This window comes from Myiozetetes cayanensis, unplaced genomic scaffold, assembly GCF_022539395.1.
Source record: "Myiozetetes cayanensis isolate MyiCay16 unplaced genomic scaffold, myiCay2020 scf16, whole genome shotgun sequence".
NCBI classification, from domain to species: domain Eukaryota; kingdom Metazoa; phylum Chordata; class Aves; order Passeriformes; family Tyrannidae; genus Myiozetetes; species Myiozetetes cayanensis.
This window is the reverse complement of record NW_026087270.1, coordinates 13,419,323-13,436,736: the sequence shown is the minus strand read 5'-3', so window position 1 is coordinate 13,436,736 and position 17,414 is coordinate 13,419,323. Positions and strand designations below refer to the sequence as shown.

General features: G+C 41.9%; 1 protein-coding gene across 3 annotated transcripts in view; it reads left to right on the top strand.

Annotated features, from left to right (window-relative positions):
• The window catches only part of CDH13 (cadherin 13), a 426,216-nt gene that overhangs the window by 351,557 nt on the left and 57,245 nt on the right, over window positions 1–17,414 (top strand). The window lies entirely within an intron of this gene.

Below are 17,414 nucleotides of genomic sequence, written 5' to 3'. Positions count from 1 at the left end.
GAAGCCATAAGTAAATAAATTCAACTTTGCCTGCAGATGTTGAACTCTTTAATGTCCTTTTACTCAGACACAGGCAGTGCCTGATATTTTTGGCACAAACAGTTTTATCATGCCCCGTGCTGGGGCTGACTGGCAGTCTCCAGGAACTGTTTTCTTTCCTCCAGCCATGATTAAAAAGCAGTTCCAGTCAATAAATCTGTACGGTTTCTGTCAATGGGAAGCGTTGCCTGGGGGGTCTCCTGTGTCCCAGAGGTATTTCTTTTCTTCAGTTCTCCTGTACTCACGGGAGAACCAAATTACAATGAGCCTTGTTTACCTGGACTGCCCGTTGAGATGGGTTTGGACTCCTGGAGGGAGCAGTGCAGGGCACAGGGACAGGCTCACGTGCTGCTGCACGCACAGAGAGATGTTCCTGGGGAGGTCCCCCTTTCCAGCATCACCTCAGGGAAATCTGTGCTTTGGGAAGATCAAATATTTAAACACACACTCTTAACTCGTTTGGCCTGGTAGTGAGGAACAGTGTAGGGAGCGCTGTGAAAAGGTCTTGGGTTCTGACACGTGACTTCAGCTGAACTTCACCTCTTCTCAAGGATGGCAGAGCTGCCTCTTCTCCCTTTTTTTGAACGAGCATCATCTCAGCTCATCAAAGAGCAATATGTGAGCAACTAATCAGTTTTAGATCCTCCTTACTCCAGTAGTAATTGCTTTAATGCAATCGATTAAAAGGGAATTTTAATGATCTTACTAATTGTGCTTTTAAAGGAAACATGACAGTTAATATTGAACTCTTAATTTATTATTTCCCATGGAGGTCGGTTTGGAAAAATCAAAACATAAGCTTTTAAAATGCAACATCCCCCGGAGTCTCACTTGTTTATTTCTTAAATTTCCATGTCATCTTTGTAAATAATGGTAAAATAGAAAGAATGAAGCAACTGTCTTCAGCTCATAACTTTTTCCATTTCTAACTTCTGGGTTTTGGGAGACTCAAGAGAAAGGTAATATTCCTGCCTGAATTCTGCAGGAGGCAGTACATGATTCCATGCATCCCTACAGCCAAGGAAAGCATCCAGTTTGTATCTTTAATGGACTGCTTTCAAGGGAGGCTCTAGCCTGTAGCTGCCTGTAAACACAAGCACTGGGTACTAGTCAGCAGAAATAGATGCATTCAGCTGCATTCAGCACATCTGAATTATTTATTCAGAAATAATAAGCATGCTTTGTCAACATGTACATAGAGGATTATCTGTGTTACATAGGACAGCTATTGTAGTGTCTTTGCTCAAGAATTCCTGAACTAATTTGAAGTGTTCAGGAAGCACCTTCTTTGCTTTTAAATGCCCAGAGTCCAAATTATGGGTTGAGGCTCACTTATCCCATACATTTATTTTTCTTAAATTCACAAAGTATGGGCAGCATTACAAATGTTAATGCTGCTATTATGGGCTCATAATTTAAAAATACCAGCATTCTCCAAAGGCTCCAGCAGCGTGTCATTTCCCCACTTTATTAAAATGAATGAACAGATGTACAATTTATTTCTGCTGAACTATCATCTAAATTCATAAGCTATTTCTCATGTGCCTGAAATCCGTGTTGGTTTCCCATTTTCTTTGCCTTAGAAAAAAAAAATAAAATAAAAAAATTGCACTCTCCCATTTATCACTCTGGGGATATAAACGAGAAGTGTACTCTGCACTTCATTCACTTTAGACTAATACCCTCAATAGGATTTAAATCCCATCTCCTCAAGGCTGTTCAGCAAAAGCCAAATACTGGGACATGCAGGATCTGATTGGAAAGCTCCCTTGCCTTCGATGTTGGAGATTGGCAGGTGGACTCCAAGGGCATTATCCATTCTCCCTGACAGAACAAGGTGGCTCGGAGCAGCTGCATTTAATCTCTTGGGCTGGCATTTATGGTACTGGTGGAGTCCATGCAATTTCCCTGCCACGAGTTGGGGAAAACTAAGGAATAATGACTGAAAAGTGGGTGAGGTGAGAAGGTTGGGTGTAGTTGTGGTGACATTTGCAGCCAAAGAACAGGTGTCAGCTGGCCCCAGACACCCCAAATGGGTGTGATGTGGCCTGCAGCAACCCAGGAGGATGGCAGGTGCTCCCTGGAAGCGAGGAACAAGACAAGTCAAGGCAGGGATTAGGTGGAATAAAACCATGGAGGCTTAAAAGCACATGAAACAGACATTTTTCCATGGAAAAAAAAGAGTATAAAAATCCCAGACAGTGTGCTCTCAACCTGTCACAATTCTCACTTGTTGGCAATGCTCGTGGGCAATGGATGGGTGGCATTTTGCAATAATTCCACGTGAGGAAGGAGTGGATGATAATGTTCTAAGTGTTCTGGCAGCATTTCTTCTGTAAATCCTATTTCTAAGGAATTACATTGTAAGAAAATAAAAAAAAAATCAATGGTTTGAAGTTGAAAACTGAATTCTCAGGCTCAGATTCTGCTTTTTTTTAGTATTTTTCTTTTTTTTTTTTTTCCCCTGATAAAAATCACTTTGGCAAAGAGAGTAGTGGAACAGAATGCAAATCAATCTGCTTTCTTCATTTCATAGCTGCTCCGTAATTCAAATGCAGGCCTCTAAATTCCTCTTTGCCAGACAATTCAGGAAGATGATGAAGTAATGGTTGAGATTTGTTAAAAAGCATGATTTTCTTCAGAAATCTTGTCTGCTTGGCACGAGCAGTTTGTTCCTGTGGGGATGCAAGGGAAGAGTTTTTAATGCTCTGGTAAAAATGGAGGAGTTCTAACTGGAGCAGGAATTTTGCTATAGTGGTTCTGTTGCAGACACTCTCAAAATAATTAAATTGAGATATCTGGCTTTGCTATTCTTGTTCCCTTAGAATCCTTCCCCAAGCTGAGATCATAATTATTTCTCCCTCCCCTTTCCTTACATTTTGTTGCCAAAGGAGAACATGACCAGCCAGGAAAGCAAATGCTGGAGGCACTATTTTCATCTTTTATCTGCAGTGGGGAGGGTAAATGTGATTTTGCAGTTACAGTCTGTGTCTCCAGCTGTCAGCACCAAATCCAGCGTAATGAAGAGTCTTGTACCATGGGGAGTTTGAGACTCAGTTAGGAGAGTCCTGCCTATCACTTGCTTTAAAAAATTCCTGGCAATCTAGGGAGCTTCCTGGAAGTTAATGAGGATCACGAACCTTAAAAAAGTTGGAAAATTAGGCAGGGGTGTTTTGCTCTGTGCAGATTATTCGATTTGGGTTTATCATGAGTTTTGTAGAGAAGGCTTCTCAAGATAATTTCCAGTGTTTGTTTATTTTTCCTTCTGGAGCTTTGAGGTTGCAGCCTCTGTGACCTCCCAGCAACCCACCAGAGTCCTTCAGCTTCCTTGCTAGTAACAAGTTTTCCCTTGTCTCTGATGAGAATTTTCCTGGCCTCCACTGGAGCCCAGCCCTTCCTGGCCTCATCCACTCTCAAGGTGACACACAGACAATCCCTTTACCCACAACAGCCCAGGGTGCATTTGCTGTTCAGAGTCATTCAAGGCCATGAGCTGTAGACATCTGGCTCTCCCACTGCTCTTTGCCTTCCATGCTGTGGGCAGGAATCAGGTGCTCTAATCCAGCTGGGGCTCCCCAGTGCTGAGCAGATGGAAAATTTCCTGCCCCTTGCCTTGCTCACGGTGCTGCTTCCTGCACACCCCAACAGTGCTTTGCTGTTTCCACAACATTAAATTGCCTTTATTGTCCACGACTCTTTTGCAGTGCAGAGTAACCAACAGAAGGAACATCTGCTGGATGAGATTTCTTCCTCTTTCATCCCCAGCACAGGAGGGGAAGAGTGTGTGTATTTTGAGCATTTGGGTGTGACGGGGTTTTGCTGCCGTTTGTTTCCTTCTGCACATGTGGCTTTGTGTTTAATATGGAGAACTGATTATGCCATGGGGGTCATATCTGGCTGTAGAACGGGCTGGGAATGTTTCACAAATCAAAGAGAGTCTGTGGGCACTGTGTAGGGCTCTACAGGCACTCTCTGTGGGCTCCCAAGCTGGATGCCTTAGGCTGTGAGACATAAATCATACTGTGGTTTCTCCACATCTCTCTGCAAATACACCAAACTTCTGACCTGCAATTTTCCTGCAGCTCCTATTTTGGGTTTTTCTTAAGGTGAGGGAGCCTGACAACCGTGTCAGGGTTTGTGCTGTGGGCAAATGGACACAGGGGCCTGGGAGGAGATTCATCAATTCCAGAGTTAGTTGAGAGCAAGTTTCATTAAGAGGATGTTTTATAACCACAGAGCATTTTTCATTCCAAGGAACCCCAAAGGAACATGCAGAAAATGGATCTTCTCTGTGGGCAAGCAGAAGATTAAATTGCAACTTTCTGCTGCTTGCAGGGAAAATGGAGGTGTAAGACTTCATTTCCTTTATTAAAGAATCCTACTCAGGAAAGTTGCTTTAATGTCTAAAGAATCATGGCAAATAATAGCTAAGCCTGGTGTTATATTGTCACCCTCAAAATCTTGTTAATGGGCAAAGGGAAAGCACTTCTTACGTATAAAGGCAAGAATTTATGATTAATAAAATTGAACACTAATCCAAGTCCATCCTATTCCAAGAATCACTATTAATGCAGATTGAATTACTGAAAAAAATAGAAATATTTTTCAACTTAGAAATATTTTCAATAGTGATAATACAGCGAACACAAAATTGTTGTACACACCCTTCTTAGCTCCCACCCCTTTTCCTGCTGTTACTACCTCTGATTCCTTGTTCCTCTGGGTCATAAATTTGGTGGTTTCATTCCAGTGTTCATGGTCAGGGTGTTAGGGTAGGTTGTCAGCACCTGCAGTGCTTTGCCAGGACAAACACGATGCTCGTGCTCATAAATTCTTCTTCCTCTCTTTGGGTTCATTTGGGGTTGTGTTTATGTATTTGCTGACATGCTTTTGTGTGTTGCTCTCTCATCGATGGCCTGAAGCTCCTTGCTATGCCCAAATTTCCTATATATGGTGCCTCTCACATTTGTTGGATACTCTACTGCCCCTTTTGAAGTGCAGTGGAAGGTCTCCATCGTCATTAGTCCCCTGAAACTGTGATAGTCAGCACACCCCACGGTCAGAAAGCAGAGCTGTGGCTGTAGCAGCAGCCTCAGGACTCCCAGTAAGGAATGTCTGTGTATCAGCAGACTCAGGATCGTTGTACAGGATGCAAAACTCACCAGCAGGAGCCAAACGGAGCTGCTGGGCATTTGTGTGTGAAGTATCTCGAGGCTTTCAGGGAGTAGCAAGAGGTCCTTTTTTATGTTTCATCCCAGACACAGCACTTGCTGCTTCAGGTGAGTGAAGTCCAGAGCTGGTGCCTTTAATGAGCTCCCCAAACTCCATCTGAGCACACAGGAGGGTGCTGAGCTGTCTGAACCAGGGCTGTGCTCTATCACAGCTCATCAGAGTCCCTGCTTATACAACAAATGAACTGGTGCTCAGCTAAACAACTTTAAAAGCCACCAAAAGCAAGAGCAGAGCTAAAATCTGGCAGTGGCAGAAAGGGATAAATGGAGAGAACAAAGAGGGTTTTTCTGAGCTACCAGTAGAGTGTCTAACCAGGAAAACCACAACTGAGCTATGAAAACATGAGTCTGTCAGCAAAGGTTATTGTACAGGTTAATTCAGGCATCTTTTCTTCCTCTGGTTTTCCTTTCTCCCTCCAAGCCCAATGCCCCTGACTTTATGAGTGAAAATATCACAAGTAATTGAAGTTGCAAACCCCAGCAGAATATTAAATTAGAAATTAAGCAAAAATGCCCGTAAGTTGGAGCACAGAAATCCTGGGCAATTTTTCTAATGCAATGTTACAGCAGAAGGAATAATTTTTTTTTTCCCCAACTGCTTCACTAACTGAATTGATTGAATTAAATGTGTTCTGTGGTGCCAGAGAACCTCTGACCCCAGTTACTCAGGATAATCAGGGGGTAATCAGCCTGCTGTGATCTGAGCTCCAAAGGAACAAGAACACTGTAAGGTTCAGGGAGCCTGTGCTGGCATTAATCAGATGTCGTCAGGGTTTGATTATAAATCCTAAAGATCACCAAATTGATACAACATGCTTTAATCCACTAAAAATTAGGTATCTACATATTAATCACCAAGCTGAATATCTGAAAGTGATTGCTTTTCTAGTAAGTGAAGTCAGGTGTCAATGCTTTGGAATGTCCCATGGTTTAGTAATAAATATAATGATCAGCATCAGCACAAAAGTAGCATTAGCCAGATTAAAAAAAGATTTTGTTCTAACCTCAAATAGATTTTTTCTTTTTTTTTTTAGTTTCCTGGTGGAGTTTTACAGCTCCATTGAAATTGTTCCTCATGTTTCTACTCTAATTACCGGCTTACTCAGAAGCAAGAAATAGGATATGTTTCTAGTTACCTGCAAGCACAGCATTTTTCCGCCTTCCAAGGGGGAGGAGGGTTGAGTGCTTACAGTATATCACACTGCTGTGTATAGAAATAAAGTGGTATTTATTGTCCCTTAAAATGATTTCCCCTAGAACTGGCAAGCTCAGTTGAAAAATCTGTATCTGGAAGGTGTGTGTTAGGATCCAATTAATTTCTAGTGTACTTGTGTGCTCTCCTTGGGAAGAGTTCAGTGTGGCAAAATTGATGCAGGTGTATGAGCAGGAGAAGGGAAAACAGTCTTAAGAGAGAGGAACAGCACAGTCACTTAATAAACTAGTGTTCTTCATACATGTCCTGATTTAATAAGCACTCAACCCTCTGGAAAAGCTTTTCGATATAGACCAAAGATAATATCAAATGCTTATTTATGTCATTGGTGTCACCAGTATTTCCTGGGAATAGCCTTTATTTGAGTATCTGCTCTGATAGGGATTGCAGAACTTGGGCTGCAATTTCCAAGCACACCACAGGTGGTACCAGGATGAGGGAATTGTGTGAAATGTGGATATCCCAGCAAGTCTCAGCTCTAGTGACTCCTGGCTGCAAAGAGGAATTGTCCTGCCCGCTCCCACCCCGATCCACTATGGAGTACATTTGTGCTCAGGGTGATGCTTCTCAGCATCTTGTGACAGTGATGGTCGTCACAGGCACAGTAACCATGATGTGCCACTGGGACAGGCCACCTTTGCTGTTCATAGACCCACATAATAGTTTGGCTTGGAAGGGACCTCAAAGATCACCTGGTTCCAACCCCCTGCCATGGGAAGGGACACCTTCCACCAGCCCAGCTTGTTCCAAGCTTTGTCCAGCCTTGAACACTCACAGGGATCCACAGGTTCTCTGGGCAACCTGTGCCAGGGCCTCACCACCCTCACAGGGAAGAATTTGTTCCAGATATCTAATCTAAACACATCCTCATTCAGCTTAAAGCCATTCCCACTTGCCTTTCCCTACCTGCCCACGTAAAAATTCCCCCTCCAAAAATCCCCCCTCCTTGTGGGCCTCCTTTAGGTGTTGGAAGGCACCATTTTCAGGTGACCTCTGCAGGCTGCCCAAGGTAGGTCTGACAGGTTTGGTTCACTCCATGTGGGCTCCAAGGTGTGCACACACACTTCAGACCAGAGCACAAATGTAGAGCCTTGGCCTGCCTTGACCTCCCCGTTAATTCTTGCTGCTCAGACACGTGAACTGGGGAGCACTGCCATCAAACTGTGGCCATCCCCAATCTCCAAACAGCTTAGAGAGAACTCAGTATCAGCCATATATAAAAATCCTTCATTTTCATCCTCTTTATCATTAAAAAAAAGCCCAAATGGGTACTTCACCATTTACACAAAAAATGTCCAGCTGAGTCTGCAGCGGTGTTTGTGTTTGAGAAGGATGTGTGTACCGAGAATGTTTGCTTAGGAAAACATAAATTACCAGGGAGGAAATGAAAGGGCCCTGAATACTCCCTTTGTGACATTCTAGACATGAAATAAGCACACAGCAGGCACTTACAAAAGGAATGTTTCATTCTGCTTTATTACAAATATTTTTCTTGCAAGGAAAGATGAAATGAGCGCTGGCAAAGGGAGCTGGGTGGCTGGAGATGGAGACCATCAGTATCCTTAGAGCAGAAAGCAATACATCCATTTAGCACACCTTGGGTTTTTCCTGACCTTTTCTCAGCTGTGCAGTGCCAACCCATCCATCTGTTGCTGCACCCTTCAATCCCTGTGCAGCACTGTGTGCCTCATTATAGGCTAAAATCACATGTGGGTCCAAACCAGGCCACCCCAGCTGCCCCCCTGGGCCTTTTGAACCCTCCCATCACGGGGTGGGGTGGGGAGGCTCAGATCACCCAGAGCCATTAGTCAAATATGCTGCATTTATTTCTATTATTCTTCATTCTTGCCCTTGGAACAAGGCTTTTTGTGTGCTAACAGGGTTACAGACCCCAGGTCCTCACTGTTCCCTGCCAGGTAATGAGAGCTCTGTGCTTACTGGATGCTCAGGAATACGATAAAGATTTTTCTGCTATGGGAGGAAAACAGGAAAGGAAAGGAGATCATTAATCATGAAAGTTCACCTGTGTCTCTGATCTCTAAATGATTCTTCTTGTATCATAGCTTTTTGATAGAGCAGTTATGTTTTGCTCAATGAATGTTGAGCAAACTGGATGTAGACTAGATAATTTGAGGGGGAAAAAAAAATCCTGTATATCCAGTAGAAGGAACTACATGCAGTAGACTTCATTCATCACTTTGTCAGCGGACTTGGAAGACTTATTGTGTTCAGATGGATTGAAATATGGAGTGTTCAGCCCAAATTCTCCTCTCTCCACTCAGATTCTCACAGAAAACAAAATGCTGGCCAAAGATTTCATTTTGAAAATTCAGACAGATTCTGTATCACTGCAGATAATACTGCCTGTAAACTTCCATCTGTACCTCCTGCTTCCACTGGAACAGTGTGAAGCCTTGCAGAGTTCTTATCTGCTTCCAAAATAAGAGTTTTCATATTGGGATAACTTCAGACAGCTCTCAGCTGGAGGGGCTTGTAAATCTAGGGCATCTCATCCCCACCAGTTGGCACAACCTGAAATGGCAGAAGTTTGGGGAATTGATGAAATTTGTAGCTGAAATATTTTAGAGATACAAGTTGCTTTGAATGCTTTGGTGCTGCTCACCAAAGACCCTGTGAAGAACTTTAACCACCGTCAAAACATCTGTTGTTGGCAGCTTGGGTCATGATCAGCTGCAAACTGGCACAATGAATAACTCTCTGCTTTGGAATCAGTGTCCTCCCGGGGCAGAAAAGGCAGGATTTCTCCTTTGGATGCATATGCTTCTCTTTCTCAATGAGGCCAAAGGTTCTGCCGTGGAGAAAGTCTCATCTCTGTTGCAATTTCCACCTCTCTGCAAAGACCAGGTTTCTTAACCTGGTAAGAGTATGGTCCAGTCTTGAAATGTTAAGGTGCCAAAACAAGATGCCTCTAGATTTTTATCCAGAATTTTTTTTGTTGTTTCACCTATTTAGAATGAACCAATTCCTTTCTTTTTGTTGTTTTGTTTGTTGGCGTTTTTTCAACTTCCTTTAGGTCGCTTTTGTACAGCACTAAAATGTCATTTTCATACCTGTTTGAAAAGAAGTCCTAAAATTTACCTTTGTAAAGAAAAAAAACCCACAAAATTCCATGTTTAATTTCTAAAGGTAAATGTGATAATAATTTAAAAATCATGAGTAGTTTTCATTTACTAAAGTTCTTGTCACTGCCCAGCTCCCTGTCCATCAGTACAGAGGCCCCATTGCATTTATTTATACCTGGGAGCAGAATAAAACCATTAAAGGAACTTCTCCTTCACTCCTCTCAGTCTCACAGACTTTAGTAAATTAACTGGTGTCTGGATATGCATTTTATGGTTAATGCAAATTAAAAAAATATTTATATTGCCACAAAATTATCCTTTTACCTACCACTTCAAGGTTCAGAGAGGAGTAAATTCATCTGTCCTGCTGTTAAGGGCCTAAATGATAAAGGTAAAAGCTTCAACAGTTACAGAGGACATGGTTTTGGAACCCATTCCTTGTCCAGACCCCAAAAATGTGACAGTTTGGGAACTAATAGGAGGAAATTGTGGCTTATGGGTTTGATGAAGCAGGTGGGAGCAAATGAATCCCACCTGTAACTGGGGCTGGAGGGGCAGTGAATGATATGAATTCCTTACCACATGAGTAGTGGGTGGTTTCCATACATTTTTCTCTTGGTAAGGCAGTTATCAGTTATCTCACCCATGTACATTCATATGATAATCTTCAGCAGCAGAAAAGTTGGTTTGGGTGTGAAAAAGTCTCTGCTGAAAACCAAAGGGGAGCATTTGACAAGATCTCCTTCCCTTCCCTCCTCACCATTGTCAGGATCACTGAGAACTGCATGGATTGAGGAGGGAAAAAGCCTTTTGCAAAAACCTTTTTGCTCCTGGATGACAGTGGGTGCTGCAGGGGATGTAAAAGGAAGAAAAATCCAGCTCTGTCTATTCTATTTAAAGTTCATTCCATTTAAAGGAGGCATCAGCATCTTAGAAAGGAGAGATGGGCTTAACGCTGCTCTTGATGGGAAGTGCAGTGAGGAGGAAATAATACATGGCTGGGTTGGCTGAATACAGCACAAGTGGTCTCATAAATGTGAAAGGCAGAGCTCTCCCTGGTCCCTTGGCAACACTGATGCTGGAACAGGTGAATAGGGGTAGTCAGGCTTGGTCAGATCATCATTTTCTGTGATGCTGTTGTTTTAAAGATAAGGTTTGTTCTACCTGGGGTGAGGGAATTTTTTTTCATAGCTGAGAAAATAACATTATTGTTTGAGGTCTTCTCAAAAATATCTTAAATGTGATGAAAACAGTGACCTTTCACTGTCTTCTGTCCACCTGGAGAAGGAGTATTTGTTTTTCTGTGATACGACCGTCATTCTAGAAGTGTCCCTTGTATTTGTGGGTACTTGATTTATTCTAGAAACAACTGAATGCACCTTGCATTTATAGGTGGAAAAGTGAAAAAGAATGAATCCTTCCTGAATTATTTATATATTCAGGGAAGAAAAAGAGAGTATGTTTGTCTTCCTTCTGAATCTTCAGACAGCTGTGCTACATTTGATGTATACCTGGAGGTAACGGGCTTTGAAGCAGGCATTCAACATATGATTAATACATGTTAGAATTATCTTTTTTGCCTTCACTCAGTGAGGCCACGAGCTGGGCTGAGACTGAGCCAAAGCCTGGTGTAAACAAAAGTCTGAGAAACAACTCAAAAATGTGGTTGTTTTCAAGTATCCTTCACCATCACTTATTTATAGTCCCTGAATGGCTTTTCAGTCTTCTGCAAGCACTTAAATGAGAGGATCGAATCCAACATCAGCTCCGAGTGGGCTCTCAGCAAAGCTGTGGGAGAGAAGCAGGAAGAAAGTTCCTTAAATCAATGTATGAATCTTTTGAGGATCTCATTCTGTAGATCTTCCAGAGTTTTCTAAGGCTTATGGTGTCTGCAAGAGGAATAGAAGGACTCTTCACATTGACAACCTTACAGGCAACTCTTGCATCACCCTGCAGGTCATCCCTCCATCCATCCCTCCATCCCTCCCTCCCTCCATCCATCCATCCATCCATCCATCCATCCATCCATCCATCCATCCATCCATCCATCCATCCATCCATCCATCCCTCCATCCATCCATTTCACCCCATTATTTTTGCATTCTGATCCTGTACTGACCAATCATGAATTTTAACACCCAAAGAGTCCTTGAAGCTTGGCTTTAACCTGATGGAAAACTGCTCACAGAAGGACTTGCACCTGGAGCAGGGGGAAACAACCTGATGATGAAGTCATGTCAAACTTCCCTTTTTTTTTTTTTTGATCATTCATGATTAATATCAGTGGTATTTGGTTTTGTGGTTTTCAACAAAAAGGCATAAATTCGTAGAGCCTGCAGAAATTGTAGCCCTGTTATAGAGAGTAGAAGCGGATCTTTTGCCTTCCTTTAACTAATTGATTTTTGGAATTGTTGCTCTTGTTGCAGACTGCAACAAAGTTTTTGCAGGCAAAAATATTCACTAAGCCCTCCATTTATTGAGTTCTACTTTTACTTTGTAAAGTGACTGGTGTGTGCCTTGAAAGATCAGGAGGCATTTACAATTCAGAGCCTGTGAAAATCATTCAAGAGCGAAAAAAGTGAAAATGCATCCAAAATTATTATGATCAATTTCATATATTCAGAAACGGTTGGTTTTTTTTTTTCCTAAGCTACAATTGAATTCTTTCTGTAATTTCACTAGGGAGAAGGGAGAATATTATGTACTTAGAAAAAATACAGAATAAGCTGAAAGAAACACTTTTAGTTAAGAAATAATATAGTGCCTACGAGCCAGCATTATGGTAGTAAGACAATGCCAATAACTAAAGCCTGTTTAGGTGACTCACAGCTATAATTTCTGGTTTGCATCTAGTTTACACCATCAAATCCTTGTCACACTATGATAATGCTTTATATTTACAGAGTGTCTTTCATCTAAATGGCTTTCAAAGCGCTTCGTGTGTTGCTTGATGTGCAGCTTACAGAAATTGAATCCATTACACTAATACAGAGATTTTTGTAGTGAAACAGCTGCTATTTGTGTCCACATAATAAAGGCTATGCAGAGTCTTAAGAGGGAAAATGCCTTCAAACTCTATAGAGGAGATCAGGGAGAATGGAACACTGAGTTACAATTTGCCTTGGCCACAAAATTGCTTATTAACTCGCTCACGTGGAGGGTTCAGCACAAACTGCAGTTGTTGCTCAGGTGCTGTTTTCCAGCCCCTGAGGGCCCGTGGGAGCAGAACACAACACTGGGTCCTTGTGCTGAGGTGAAAGGTGACTGAAGAATCAGCAGTATCACTTTGTTCAATGCACAGATACTATGCCAAGTATTCCCACCTGGAACTCCAAGCTCCAGGTGACTCGGTTTGTTGTTATCCAGCGTGCTGGGCTTTGTGTCCCACTGAATTCCACAAGAATGCAAACCTTCGTGATCACTCTGAATATTCATTTGTACTTGGAGATATTCCAGATGCAGAGCTATGGAAAATACTTTACTTCCTTAACAAATAAATACTGGAAGCTCAGGTGCCCACGTACTGAGTGTGCAAAGGAGAAGGCACAGGCAAAAAGCAAGCAGGTCGCAATCATAAGCTTATCATCCTATTTTTAAGGAATTAGATAGAAAAACAATGGTTGCAAAAGCAGTGGACTTCAGTGGAGGAGGATAATTACAACAACACAGTTTCCCTGTGGAATTTCTAACAGAGACATAATGAATTAATACATCCCATTACTTTTCATCTTCCATGTTAGAGAGATGAGGAGACAAACACACGATAGCGGCGCAGAATACCCAGCGCTGGAATATCACCCTGATAAATGCAAACTGACACAGAGTTTTAATTTGTTTGTTCTTGATTGGGAATCACAGTGTGCAGAATCCTAATGAGCCGTGGGGTGGTGATCACCAAGCCCAGGCACGTTTATCTTGCATTGTGTTTGCCGCTCGTGTCAGCTCTTTAATTTGGGGATGTCAGTGCCCCACTCTGAGACAGTTTTTTAGTGGCTTCATAAAGGTGTTGTCACTGCCTGCTCACGGTGTTCCTGGACAGCAGACATTGAGGTGATTCTGATCCAGTTTAGTTCATTTCTTCCTCTGCTTTGAGAAGTCAGTAAACAGAATCTCACTTGCCACAGAAGCTTTAAATAAGGCTGTCAGGTAAGAAGCCGATTTCCACACGGTCTGGGTACCATTTCCAGCTATGCTTGAGACTGAGGTGGTGTTTGTGCCTGGATTCTCAGGCCATAACATTTTACAAAGTGATCTTCTCATGGACCTGCCCCATGGTGGAGATGTGACAAGACTGGTTTTCCTGAGACCATCCAGAGCCATTTTGCTGCCAGTGAGAGCTGCCACTGCAGTGTCCCACCGGTTCACCACAGAGCTCAGTGTGGGGGACAGTTTGGTGGGGTGTTATATCCTGGCTCCACCAGGAAACAACCACTAAAATTAAGCATGCAAGGAGTGGTTTGACTGCTGAACTGAGATTATCTCAGCTGCTCAGGGCTGTGCTCCAGCACAGGTGTTCTGAACGTTACTTGTCTCCTTTCCATGCCTTTAGTGACTCCTGTCTTGTACGATGTAGAAGCTGCTTGTTCTCACTCTCAGGGACCTCTGTGCCCGCTGGAACTGTACCTGTTACCTCTGTTGTGGTCCATATCTACTGCCCATCAGCCAAACATTGCTGACAGGTTACATTTCCAGGCCTATTTGTGCATCCCCACAAGCCACCCTCACACCCTTGGAGGAACCCTTCATCTACACCCATCGCTGTTTCCTCCACGTCTTTCAGTTCCCCGTTAAACACTTTTCACTCAGTGTTTCCTTCCAAGTTGCTCCCAGTTGTCTGTCTTTGTGCATTCTGACATATGATTTGGGTTCAGAAAAAGAAGGGGATGGAGTCCTTTATTTCCCTGTATTTATAAAGCTCTAGATATGACAGAAATTTCTAGACTGTATGCACAAGAGGCACAATAAATGACAGTACAGCACATCACTCTACACAGCAGGTTAACCTGACACATCAAATACTCAGTAGTAGTAAATGCACACAGCTCCTTCCAGCCAAATCCACTCTGGCCCAGGATATTCTCCCTCTAAGTTATTATTTTTAATATGGGTCCAAATGACAGCAGTTTAAATAAAGTACTGAACTCATCTACTTTACTCTTAATTTATAGTGGTGCTTAGGGGATGTGCAGATATTTAAAAACGGTAAAATCAATTAACTTGTGATCCAATTATTTGTGTTATCCACTGTGGGGTTTTATTTTAGAGCACTGGTTCAGACTCTCCCAGTCAAGCACCGTGCTTTGAGAGTGTAAGCCTTTCACTGGGAAATATGATGAACCTGTGGTTGGCTTTTCTCTATTTCTGATCTCATTCCTATATTTGTCCTTTCATAGTTTTCAATTCCCTTCTTTACTTGTGTTTTTGGAAGGGACCCAGTAAATGCTAGGAAGTCTATTATTTATATAAAGGTGGCTGAACAGGCAAAAGGGTTCACCTTCTAGATATATTTTCCTGGGCCACACTATTTCACAGTAGGTCTGTGTCTTTTGCAATCACAAATCTGTGATTTATTACACTTTTCACATTATAAATTTAGAGCAGACCTATGTGACAATTTCTGTGATCTGATCATTCTGCTCTTTCATCCATCTTGAACAGATTTTAGTCTAATGTTCCAGACATCTTCAAATACCCTCTCTATTTATCTGGTCACTTCTAAAACGGGAAGGATGCCAGGGTTGAGTTTACCGCTATGCTTGGGATCATTTTTCTTGGCAGAGCCTTTGCCTGTAGACATTGGCATTTCCTTCCTGCACCCCCAGCTCTCCTCAGCTGAAGCTACTGAGAGCTCTCCCTAAATAAGGAGAAAATAGGGGTGCAGAAGAAAGTCAACCCCAGCTGGGATATCCTTGAATTAAATATCCTTAACCTGACATTCAATATTTTTTGAACTAGCTGGCACATCAACCTTTTCCATCACAGTGTGGCACTGGTGGGGTAAAAACAATAAATTTTTCTCATGGCTTCACAATTATGTAGCTGAATGAAACAGCCAGATCTTTTAATATTTTACCCTAAAAGGTCTTACTGTCCCCAAGGTGAGCCAGGGAGTATTGAACACTTAATTGAATCAGACGAGAGGATTAAGGAAAAGATTTTTCAGAAGGATCAATATGAATTAGGAGCAGATGCCCAGTCAAATCTAGGGGTTAGATTCTTTAGTATTAGGCTCCTTGAAGTCTACTCATCTTTTTTGTAGAGATAATTACAAATTGTTTGGTACTGAACACTTGTGGGGAAAAGTTCTGACCTTTATGGTTCTGATGTCTCATATTATACATGCTCAAGTTGAGACAATATGAAATAATACAAAAATATCAATCAGGTTAATTGCTTATTTTCAATTAGTGAAAGAGCTGTCCAAGTCTGCTTTCCAGTCAGAGCATTTGGCTGAGCTGGAAGGAATATAATCTTGGTAATCGTTCTTCTGTTATTTCCAAGATTATTAAAAGAGTTTTTCTTTCAAAGCAAGTGAAAATATTGTTATATTATCATTTAGAGTTAATTAAACTGCAAATGAGCTTAATGAACTGTCTGAAACAAAGCTCAATCACAACCTGTTACATATTAACTATCAAAATCAAAAGAATCTTTTAATTTTTTGTTGGATATACTTTGTCAGATATACCATAAAAGATAGAAATAGCCAATTATGAATGCCATCCTTTTATAAAATCAAGTTTGAGACTGAAAAGATTGAACTGAATGCATACACTCCAATTATACAGCAAAACTGAAAAAGGGTTTGGAAAGATAAGTCAAATCTATTGGAAAAAAGGAAAACAAAGACAACTGAACACAGGGGAAGACAGAGCTGTCTTTGTGTTTTAGTGTGAGGAAATCCATTTTACCTCCTGTTTGTCCAGACTGGGAAATCTCTCTATTAATAAAACACCATTTTCTGGATTCAGTATTCTCACAAAATCCTCTGTAATGTTGTGAACTTCACGTGTTCTGTGAGACAGAGCAAAAGACATTTATTGTTTTACTCTTTTAGTCTTTGACATTTTAGTCCTCAAGGTCTCGAAGCCTCTTGGGTGATTTTTGCCCTCGAGCCACGCGTTGTCACCGACGGCGAAGCTTTTCAGCAGCCCATTTGTGTCATTAAAGTTTGCCATTTTAGACTCTTGAAGGCTTAATCCCCAGAAACACTAAGACTTTTTTTTTCCTAATGATTTATAATGGCAGTGCTGGTGTTCAGCACTTCCCAGGATTAGGTGTGTTATCATTCCGGTTTATCCACCTATCGGGCAGGTGTTATCGCTCTTATATCCAGTGCTTTTAGCATGTCAGCCCCAAGTGCTTGAGAGGTGAGGAGTATTATTAAGTCTGACCCTTACAGGCTTTTCCAATGGTTTGCTTAATGTTTTTCCCTCCATAAATAAGAATGATGTTATGCACTCTTTGTCTGGAGAGTAAATTAGAATTTTCTCGTAGGGCTTGGCTGGTCGAGTCGTACAGCACTGAAACACATTTCACAAGGTCATCAAAATTCTCCCAGTCCAAAAAGGGAGAGCGGCACTGACTTTTAGTTATGCAGACAAAGTGGTAGCATGAGGTCCAATTATTTCTGAGTATCTCGGAGCAAACTCCCCAAGAAATGCTCTGGGAGTGCTTTTTGTGAAATGTGTTTTGTGTCTTGATAAAGGTGTAGTGAAAAATTAATATGGGTGAGATAATTTATGAAAATAGGACTCTGAAATGCAAAACTGGGTTATTGTAAATAATCTGAGGGCAAGAGTGGTCTGCATCAGTCAACTTCCTCTTCCCTTAGCTAGGAGTACAGTT